Below are 9,318 nucleotides of genomic sequence, written 5' to 3' on the forward strand. Positions count from 1 at the left end.
GAAAATTTGGGCAGTACTCTGCAAAAACAGTACCAGCACCCAATTTAGAGAGCGTGTGTTTAGACACGTGATGGTACCATTTGGAAGGGAGTCCTACAGCTGTCGTCTGAACTATAGTGATAACTTAGGTTATTATAAGAGATTGCAGGTAACTAAAGACAGAGAGAGCACACATTGGTTGCACTCTAGGATGACACTGAAGACTTGCATGTGTGAAGTGAGCAAAACTTGTTCTAGTATCTGTGGCATTGTAGTTTCACATAAATCTTACTACTGGGGTAAACTTAATCCCAGCGGACAGAGAGGTTTCTTCACTGAAACTAATGACTATCACAGAATTAAATTAGTCTCAGGACCTATTATAATGCATTTAGTAACATGCTTTAATGTTTTTAAAGACTTGTAAATCTATTATTCTTTTCCTCTCTGTCTTGTCAAGACCTATTTCTCCTGTGAGGTCTACAGACAAGTCCAAGTACAAGCACTAAATGGTACCTGGCAAAATTAATGCTTATTATTTACCTAATCCCAAAACAATGATCATAAATGTGTATGCATATATAGATATTGTAAATATGGAATTATCTTTCTCTTCCCTCGTGCTTCTTTTATTGGTCTTTGGAGTCTTATTTATAGTCTTAACCATTTTCTGTGAATGGCTGAACTGACTAATTTTGCCTCAGAGACAAATTGCATCATACTGATCTCACTTCACTGGTTCTGTATCGGCCTCACTCCCCTGGTTTTAGTCTTCATTTAAAACTAATGAGAACATGGCCACCACCAGGATACAATTTTCTGTGAAGACATGAAGTGCTTTTGGCCCTGCTGAAGTGTCCAGGGGTGCTGTGCTGTGAACAGAAACAAGATAGCCTCTCTGTTTAAGGAAGAGGAGAGGAAGCAACGAAATTACATTTATAACTGCATGAAATTGCTATTATTTTGAATCCTGCTTTTATGATGCAAACTAGGAATTGACTGAAATCATGTCTCATGCTGGCCTCCAAACAGGACCCTGTTTGCACTCTGACAATGCTGTTTCATCTCTCGATATGTCGTTTTTTCTTGTAAAAGTGAGACCAAGTCTGCCAAAGCTCCTAGGGATGCTGTGAAGCTTAATTAGTGTCTGTGTAGCAATCTGAGATTCTTTTTACTTTCCTTTCTTCAGTAACATAAATCTAAGACTGTTCTTTTATTTTCTTTTCTCTCTTGTTTTTGTAGTCTATAATGTCTACAACTTTTTAAGCCTTTAGGCCCTCCATAGTCCAGTTCTCTCCTGTGGATTCCTCTATCTATGCTGAAGTTTTCTTCCACTGTCTGCTGAATCTGTTACCCATGTTATGCCACCTTTGAAAGTATCCTCAAGATACTTCAGTCCCTTAAACGAAGCTATTTAATGAGGTAGAACTCTTCCTCAGGTCAAGTGGCTTTTCAAACTGAAGAGTTCTCAGGAACACCGTGTATTTATTTGTGAAACTGGATGGATGCAAATTTCTGCCACCGCCACACAAGGCACAGCAAGAAAATCCATTGATTCAAAAGAAAAGTGGATACATTTGCATTATTTGGCTGATGCCTATACAAAACTAGTGTTGCTCATCTTACAATTGCAATAACTCAGCATGAGGGCTACTTCTAAACCTACTTTCTGCAATGTTTCATAGTTTCTACTGATCATAATCAAGACTTTTGATATCTGTTCCTCTAAAACTAGTGCCTCTTCTTCTGGTGAACACTCAATACTGTGTTATGGATTTTTTTTAAAAAAGGGAATAGTTAGAGATGAATGCAGTGAGGACCTAGCTGTGAAAGTGATTTTAAAAAAATGCAATGAGCTGCTACTGTCATATAAGTAACAATGATGGGAGAGGTGAGGAATGAGGAAACTTGTGACTAAAAGATCTTTGACAGGGGAACGAAACAGAATGAAGTGAGGACAAATGGGATAGAGTGGAGAGAGGGAAGGAGAGTGATGATTAATTTGGAGATCATATGGGAAGGAAGAGTGATTTAGAAAGGGGAAGCCAAGGGCAGAGAGTTTGGCAAGAGAGTGGGAGGGAAGCCTGTGAAGAGGGAGAGGGGGATAAAAACCATTATTTTTAAAAACCAGCAAATTCTGCAATTAGATGAAAACAAGCCCAGCAAGAAGCATAATTTGGAATGTGAGCCCAGGGTGGATTGAACGGGAGTAGCTTTATGTCAGAGAAGGGCTCAGAGTGCCCAGCTCATTACAAAAGGGAGTGCGAGAGATCACACACTGATCTCAATTTCCCCAAGGTTGTGGAGTTTTCAGATTAGAAGTCTGACCTATTCAGTTTTTGTTTTAAAGTAGTATTTTGGTTTATTTGAATTTTAATTGAGAGAACATTGATATATTGAAAACAGCGGTGCCTCTATTTTATGTGTTATTTATTTTTAACTTAAAAATTGCAAAACAGCAACAAGGCTCTAAAATATGTATTTCAATGGGAAAATTGATACAGGCAATGATGACAGTTGCAATTCAGGCAGAAGTCAGTATTTTAATCAGAGATAGGACACAATGCAAAGAGACACCTCCATCATGGTCTGCAGATTGAAATCACAATACTGTGGCTTATCAACAATTGGCATTTTTAGTTTGTTTGCTAAATTTTATTTAGATGGGGAAGCAGCAACCCCATCTCTTTCTTCAAGGATGAAATTTGCAATCAGTCATCACATTTTAAGCAGGTGATGGCAATGGTGCAGCTAACAATGGCTAGAAACCAGCACCTTCATTATTTGCCAGTACGACATTTTGTGGATTGATTCCTTCTGCGGTGAAAACTAACGGAAAAATGAAGTGCTCTGCAAAACTTGAGAGACTTGTGGAAAGCATTTGTTGTAAATAAAGACCTCTTGCCACTCAGCAGGTAACTTAAGGTCACCTCCCAAAGAGAAGAAAATCTTGAAGAGAAATGGACAATGGAAGACGATTTCAAAATGTTATGCAGTGTTCAGTCATGATCCCACTCAAGCCAATGCCAAAAAAGCCTCCTTGATCTCAGCAAGAACATAAGTGAACTCATAATTCCTTCTGAAACAAACAAAACTCTTTGGACTCAGATTTATGAATAATGAGAGTGGTTTATATCTTTGCACAATGTCAACCATTTTTCTTTGTAAACTGTCAGTGTACAAATTAAGAGGATTTAATTATATGGAAAGGTTAGAAGTGTGATTCCAAGTATTTTTTGAGGTAGAGAAAGACAAATATTTGTACTAGTTTAATCAAAAGTGTGAACATAACACTGGCTCGGATCCTCATGTGTGGATAGCAAGGCCTGTGCACTGGAAATAATTGTACTTGTGGAAGGAGCTGCTGGCCAGTTGTACAGCTTCATTTTGTTAATAGTGCTCCCTTGGTGAAGGTAACCTTTCTTACAGAAGTGAGAGCAGATCTGCTAGCATGAGCGCTCCCTACATGCATCAGTGCAAGAGAGCGAGGTTAGCAATGAATCACTATGTAATTGTTTAAAGTAACCCAGTTCACCTTGGCTGAAATAAGTTGGGGCTCACTTAGTCCTCCGAAGACATTGAAAGGAGGGACAGTCTCCATCAGCTGGGCAAAGAGAAGCATCAGAGACGGGGTTGGGGACAATAACCTCTCCTAATGGGGCACACATGGGTCAGGAAGAGGACGTTGCTCTACAGTCACAGTCATTCAGCTGGGGAGAATTACAGAGTTACAGTGAAATTTTCTTAAGGCAGGAGTGTTACTATAGACTGCATTAATTCAACTCAATCAATCAAACTGAAGACAAGGACTAAAAATACTAATTAAAAGTAAATATTTCCAATCAGAGTAATTTTTAACAACTCGTAACTTGAAAGTCATTTGGCTGATTTTCCTCAGTTTTTGCAAAAGTGACTAAAATACACCTGGCAAGCTTCAGACTCAAGCCGCTTTCCAAGCCAAAGTTATGATGAAGGGATGGAAATAGGGTGCTATAACGGAAGCTAGCTTCAGCCTTAACCACAGAGATGTTGCTGCCTCCCCTTAACATCCCCAAGCTATGCCAAAGCACACAGTAAGTGAACTAAAATCATCACGTAAAATGGAATGTTTGTAAAACTTTAGTCAAGTAATCTATTTATCTGTCATAGAAACATTAGTCACAATACAGCTATATATCAAACCTTTTCTTCCCCAGGCATGGAGACCAGCACAGTTTGCCCTGAAGACCGATGATTTCTGTGTGTGGTGCATCAGGAGGAAGCAAGGTCCAGCTACTTTCATCACCTGGAGTCCAGTGTTTGCTGTGATTGATTTCTTGGCTCTCTCCTGAAGACGAGGGTTTCATTTCAGAGGCTGTGAAAATTGGGTTTCCATGCAGGTAATGAAAAAAGATTTTTTGAAGATGTTATAAAGAAAAGACTTGTGTTTTTACAACGAAGAGCGATAGCTGTAGTTGTGTGTTCTCAAAAAAAGACATCAGCAGTTATTAGCTGTTTTTTTGGCTTTTCCAACAAAGTCAAGATTTTCTTACTTGGCTGAATAATGAGGGAGGTGGCTAGTGGATGTATAATTAGCTTCCAGCTATGACTAGCACAGCTCTACACGGCAGAAATCCTACAGTCACTAATCTCACTGCTGTCTCCTACAGGACGAGGAAATGAGCTGGGCCACGGTCTCTGAACCTCATCTTCCCTCTGGCTGGGGACTCTGACAGACTCAGGGTGCAGAGCCTCAGGATGCTGAATTTATTGCTCCTGTTTACTTCAAGGCCTTTCCTAAGACTTAATTCCCTCACCCTGCAGTAAAAGTGATAGTAATAAAAGGGTCTATGATTCACAGTAAAGCACTATATCTTGTTTAAGTTAAACAAGTACCTAAGTGCTCTGCTGAATTGGGGCCAAGGGTGGATTACTGAGAGAGCTGGGCAGTCTTCCCATCTCCAGCCAGTTCACCAAGTAGTCTCAGGCTAATCATGGAGTTGTTCTGGGGCTTAGTTTCCTGCACATGTTTATCATAGGGTATCTATTCTGACTGGTAAAGATAGGGAGATAGTGAGGGAACATGAAAAAACTCTTCAGAACATCATGGAAAGGAAAAAGTGCTGTAGAGAAAACAGGCTTCTGCATTGGGTATATATTGCGTGTTACGTTCTCCTTATGATTTTTCTTTAGTTTCTGGACTCTATTCAGTATTTGTGGAAAAACATTGGGTAGCTTATTAGCAGAGAGTCCACTTGCACTTTAAATAGCAAGAGTGTAGTCTGAATCCCACAGAAATCAATGGAATAAGATCCAGTGCTGCACGCAACTAGCAGCCCAAAACGGCTCAGGCTGTGTTGCCTTCAAGCAGCCTCATCATCCTCCCAGCACTGCCTGCTGTAGGAGGTGAATCCAGCAGATTTTGTCCAGGCCGTTGCCTTCATGCCATACAGCAGCCTGAAAATTAACTCAGACCCCTTTGCAATGGCTTAGTAAAAGGGAACTGGAACAAAGCCTTTGGCAGTCTCTGCCTAGCCTGTGCTGGGATAATTTCCTCTAATCAGATATGGAGCTTTTAAGGCTGTTTTGCATTTCTCTGACTCCTACCTGGCAGAAAGTGGCTAGAGAAAGGGCAAGAGTGTCACTGTGGAGACCATTTTATTGATATGAGAGAGGCCTGGTTACCACATAATAGTTTGCAAGAACAGACTTCTCTTTTAACACTTTTTCTACTTGGAAATTTATATTACATTGTGCAAAGTTAGAGCAAAGTAGCTTAGTGTATTGAATTGCAAGAGAGCTATCCTGAGTACATATGTTTACTGTATCTTTTGATGCAGAGGAAATTAGCATAAAAAATCTTTACTAAGAATAGATTTTGCCAGAATATTAGTTCTGTAGCATAACAAACAGACAGGAAAATATAAACATTGCTAATCCATCCTATGCAAGATAAGAGCTGAAGTAAGGTACTCTCCTGATTAACAGCTGCTAGCTGATGTTGCAAGCACAATAGTGGAGATCTTAATATTGCATTAGAGCATTGTTTGTGAAACCAGAAAATGCCAATGTTACTTTTTGTGGATTTTGAGCTACCGTTCTGAAAGAGAATAAACTCTTTTTTCTTTATAATAAGCGGCCATATTTTGTTTATCCATAGATAAAGCAGCACTGTAGCATACTTCTGTTTCTGTGACCTCCTCAAAACCTTTCTTCAGGCATTTCCTGATTCCTGAGTTCTGCAGATTTAGAACCAAAAAAGACTGAAGAGCAATGAGTATCAGCGATATTTCCTTTTTCTATTGCGCACTCACGGGTCAGTCCAGCAGGAATTAGCGCAGACCGAAATAACTATTTTTGCTCAGGCTCCCCTTTCTGCAAGGATAGAATTCCCAAATTCTAATCTTGCCCCCAGTTCTGGCTCACTTTCTGTGCATATAAGGCATGAGGTAGCTGGGGCCAACGTGCAGACAAAGGATTAGCACCCGTGGGGAATGAGCTGTTTTCAGCTCCCCCTGCATAACTGTGGATTTGAAGGCTTATTTCCTTACCTCTTTTGCGGTAAGTGAAGGGGAAAATCCAGTCGACCAATAAAAGAAATGGAAATACAGTCAATGGGAAGGGGTTGTGGAAAAGGAGTTTGTGGAAAGAGGGTTGTAACTAGGCTGTATCCCATGTGAGTAGCTTTCAAGGCCCACCCTCCCATCTTTGCTAGGGAAGCACAGGAGACAGCAAGCGATACAAGCTCGTTCTGGTGATTTCCAACCATGGGAAAGATCTCCTGAGCTGTTTGCTATCTGATATGACAGACCATCTTTACCTGACCCAAGGCTGCAGGTGAGCAGGCAAAGAATCGGGTAATTAAAAACTGGCCCTTGTCATCTCCTCCAGGATATGATGTGTGGGAAGATCTTAATCCTGACAGACAATGAGTCCAAGACAGGATTTGCCAGTCCTTAGCTGGAAACAAACTGTTTAGAGAAGACTTAATGCAGGGGCAAATCTTATGACAGAAAGACCAAATTCGAAAGATAAGCATGATATTTAAGACATAACAATTCAGTTGCAGAAAAAACCCGCTACAAATGCAGGCGGTGTCCACTAAGTGCGTTGTTCAGCTAGGATGGAGAATTGGTCCTGGAGCTAATGAAAAAGCATGTGATTCATCCCTTACTGAAACTACACTAAAATTTCTCATGAAATGATAAAAAACATTAGTACGTGCATTGCATCAAAGCGTATACTCCATCAAAAATGTAAAGTCTGAGCTTACAGAGAGAGAATACATAGTGTGTAATTACAATACCACCGAAGAACACAGCTTATGTGTTTAGGTATGTCAGCTGTCCAGTTGCACTTAAGTATCTTTCAGCATATCCATTACATTTGCATACGATATATGTAAATTAATATGTCCTTAACTCATACTTATTTCTGTACGCATAGATGTAGTATGCATGTATATACATGTATACATATATAGGTATGATATAAGCACATATTCATTCAGAGCATTTTAATATAGTTAAAACACTGTGCCAAAAATGTACACCATCTGTTTTCAATCAAAATAGCCTATTTCAGAGGAAGGGAGTGTTGTCTGGTGATCAGAGCGGGGGAACTAAAGAGTCAGGACTCATGGATTCCATTCCCAAATCTGCCAGGACTTGGCTGCATGGTTTTGACAAGGTCTGCGACTCCTGTGTACCCTGCTTTCCCCATTTGCAAAATGGGGCTGTATCTACTCATAGGATGTTGCAATGGAAAACGTAATTAGTATATGCTTGGAAAAACATAGAAGTTCTTGTTATATCATCATGGTATGTTTGAAGAGTGGAATTTAATTGAGAAATACAGTACAGGATTTGTTTCAGAAGACATACGTAGCAGCTATGTGTATAATTACAGCTATTTGTACACATGTCGGTAGCCTAATTTTTGAATGATAGTACCCTTAATAAAGTTAATGGGGAAAAAATGGTGCTCAACACTCTATGAACACAGCCAATACTGTAAAAGTTTTCACACTCTATTGAACAGGGTTTCCACGGTGACAGCCATACACCAGTGGGTGAAATACATGCTGTACCTAATTTTCATCCTGAAATAGGAAAATACAAATGGGTATTGGGATTTTCTGGCAGGTTCCCTGCAGAGAAAGCCTAGCTCCACTGAAGACAATGACAATACTCCTATTAACATAATTAGGACAAGATTTCACCCCATCCGCTTCTTTAGCTTCAGTGCGTCCCTTTCAGGAATACAGCAGGGACCGATCAGCCCATCCCACAGTGCTTCCTCTTGGGCATGTTGGCCGCGTTTGCACGGTGGCACAGAACAGTGTCTCGTCCTGTGCTTGGTGGGCTGCACAGGGCAGCCCGACCTGGGTTTGGTGGGAGTGCTCCAGGTGTCGTAGTGGGCAGAATGGTAAGGGTGCTCCACACTCCTGGTCTCCCACCGTCCTCACCTGCTGATTCCCAAACTCCTTTGGTTCCCCCATAGTGCGCACATCTGTGGGGTGTTACGGCTGTGCCTTGCCTCTGGAGAGAGAGATCAGAGGTGCTTTCCATTAGGATGAGAAATACCTTATAGCAAATTGCATAAATGCAGCAGCTGTGGAGTGTTGGAGAGGAAAAGAAACAGTGATTGTACGTCGGGGTTTGCCTGGCTGCCAGTACGAAAGTGGCAGTGAGAGAAATCATGTGTGCTGAATGCTGCTTATGTATTCTGCAAACTGAGGCATTCTAGTATGTGATAAATATTTGATGTAAATATGAATGTATTTCAACATCTATGTCTTTGTCACCAAGAAAAATGGGCTGAGCTTGTTTGGTTTTGATGTTTCTGACAGCTGCTGTTCCCCAGGTTGCACCTCATATCTCATTAGTGCGCTGTTGCTTAAGTACAGCTTCAAAAGTACACTTAGGATCTTACAATATACACACCTAAAATGAGCCAGTTGCTCATCCAAGTGGGCTGGTATAGTGGCATAAGTGATAAAGCAAGGAAAAGACAAGGCTATACGGATCTCACAGTTATTAAGTGGATTTACAGGTTTGTCACTCAAAGAAATGCTTTTACCCAAATGAGTGAGGACAATGTGCAATGTAAGGTTACGTTGGAGAGACAAAACAATTGATTCAAACACCAGTTTGTGAGAATTATATCGCCACATCTGAGATCTTAACAAAAGTTATCACCTTCTGTCTTTGTAGCTGTAAATTTATCTGCTCTTTGGATCCCACCCACTATATTTTAAAGAAAGGGTGTATTCACATAGTGCCTAGGATATGCTTTGTAAATACAGCTTTCAAGACTCTTTCAAGTCTACGGAGAGTTTCCATCATATATATGAGAGTT

This window comes from Mycteria americana, chromosome 3 (assembly GCF_035582795.1).
Source record: "Mycteria americana isolate JAX WOST 10 ecotype Jacksonville Zoo and Gardens chromosome 3, USCA_MyAme_1.0, whole genome shotgun sequence".
NCBI classification, from domain to species: domain Eukaryota; kingdom Metazoa; phylum Chordata; class Aves; order Ciconiiformes; family Ciconiidae; genus Mycteria; species Mycteria americana.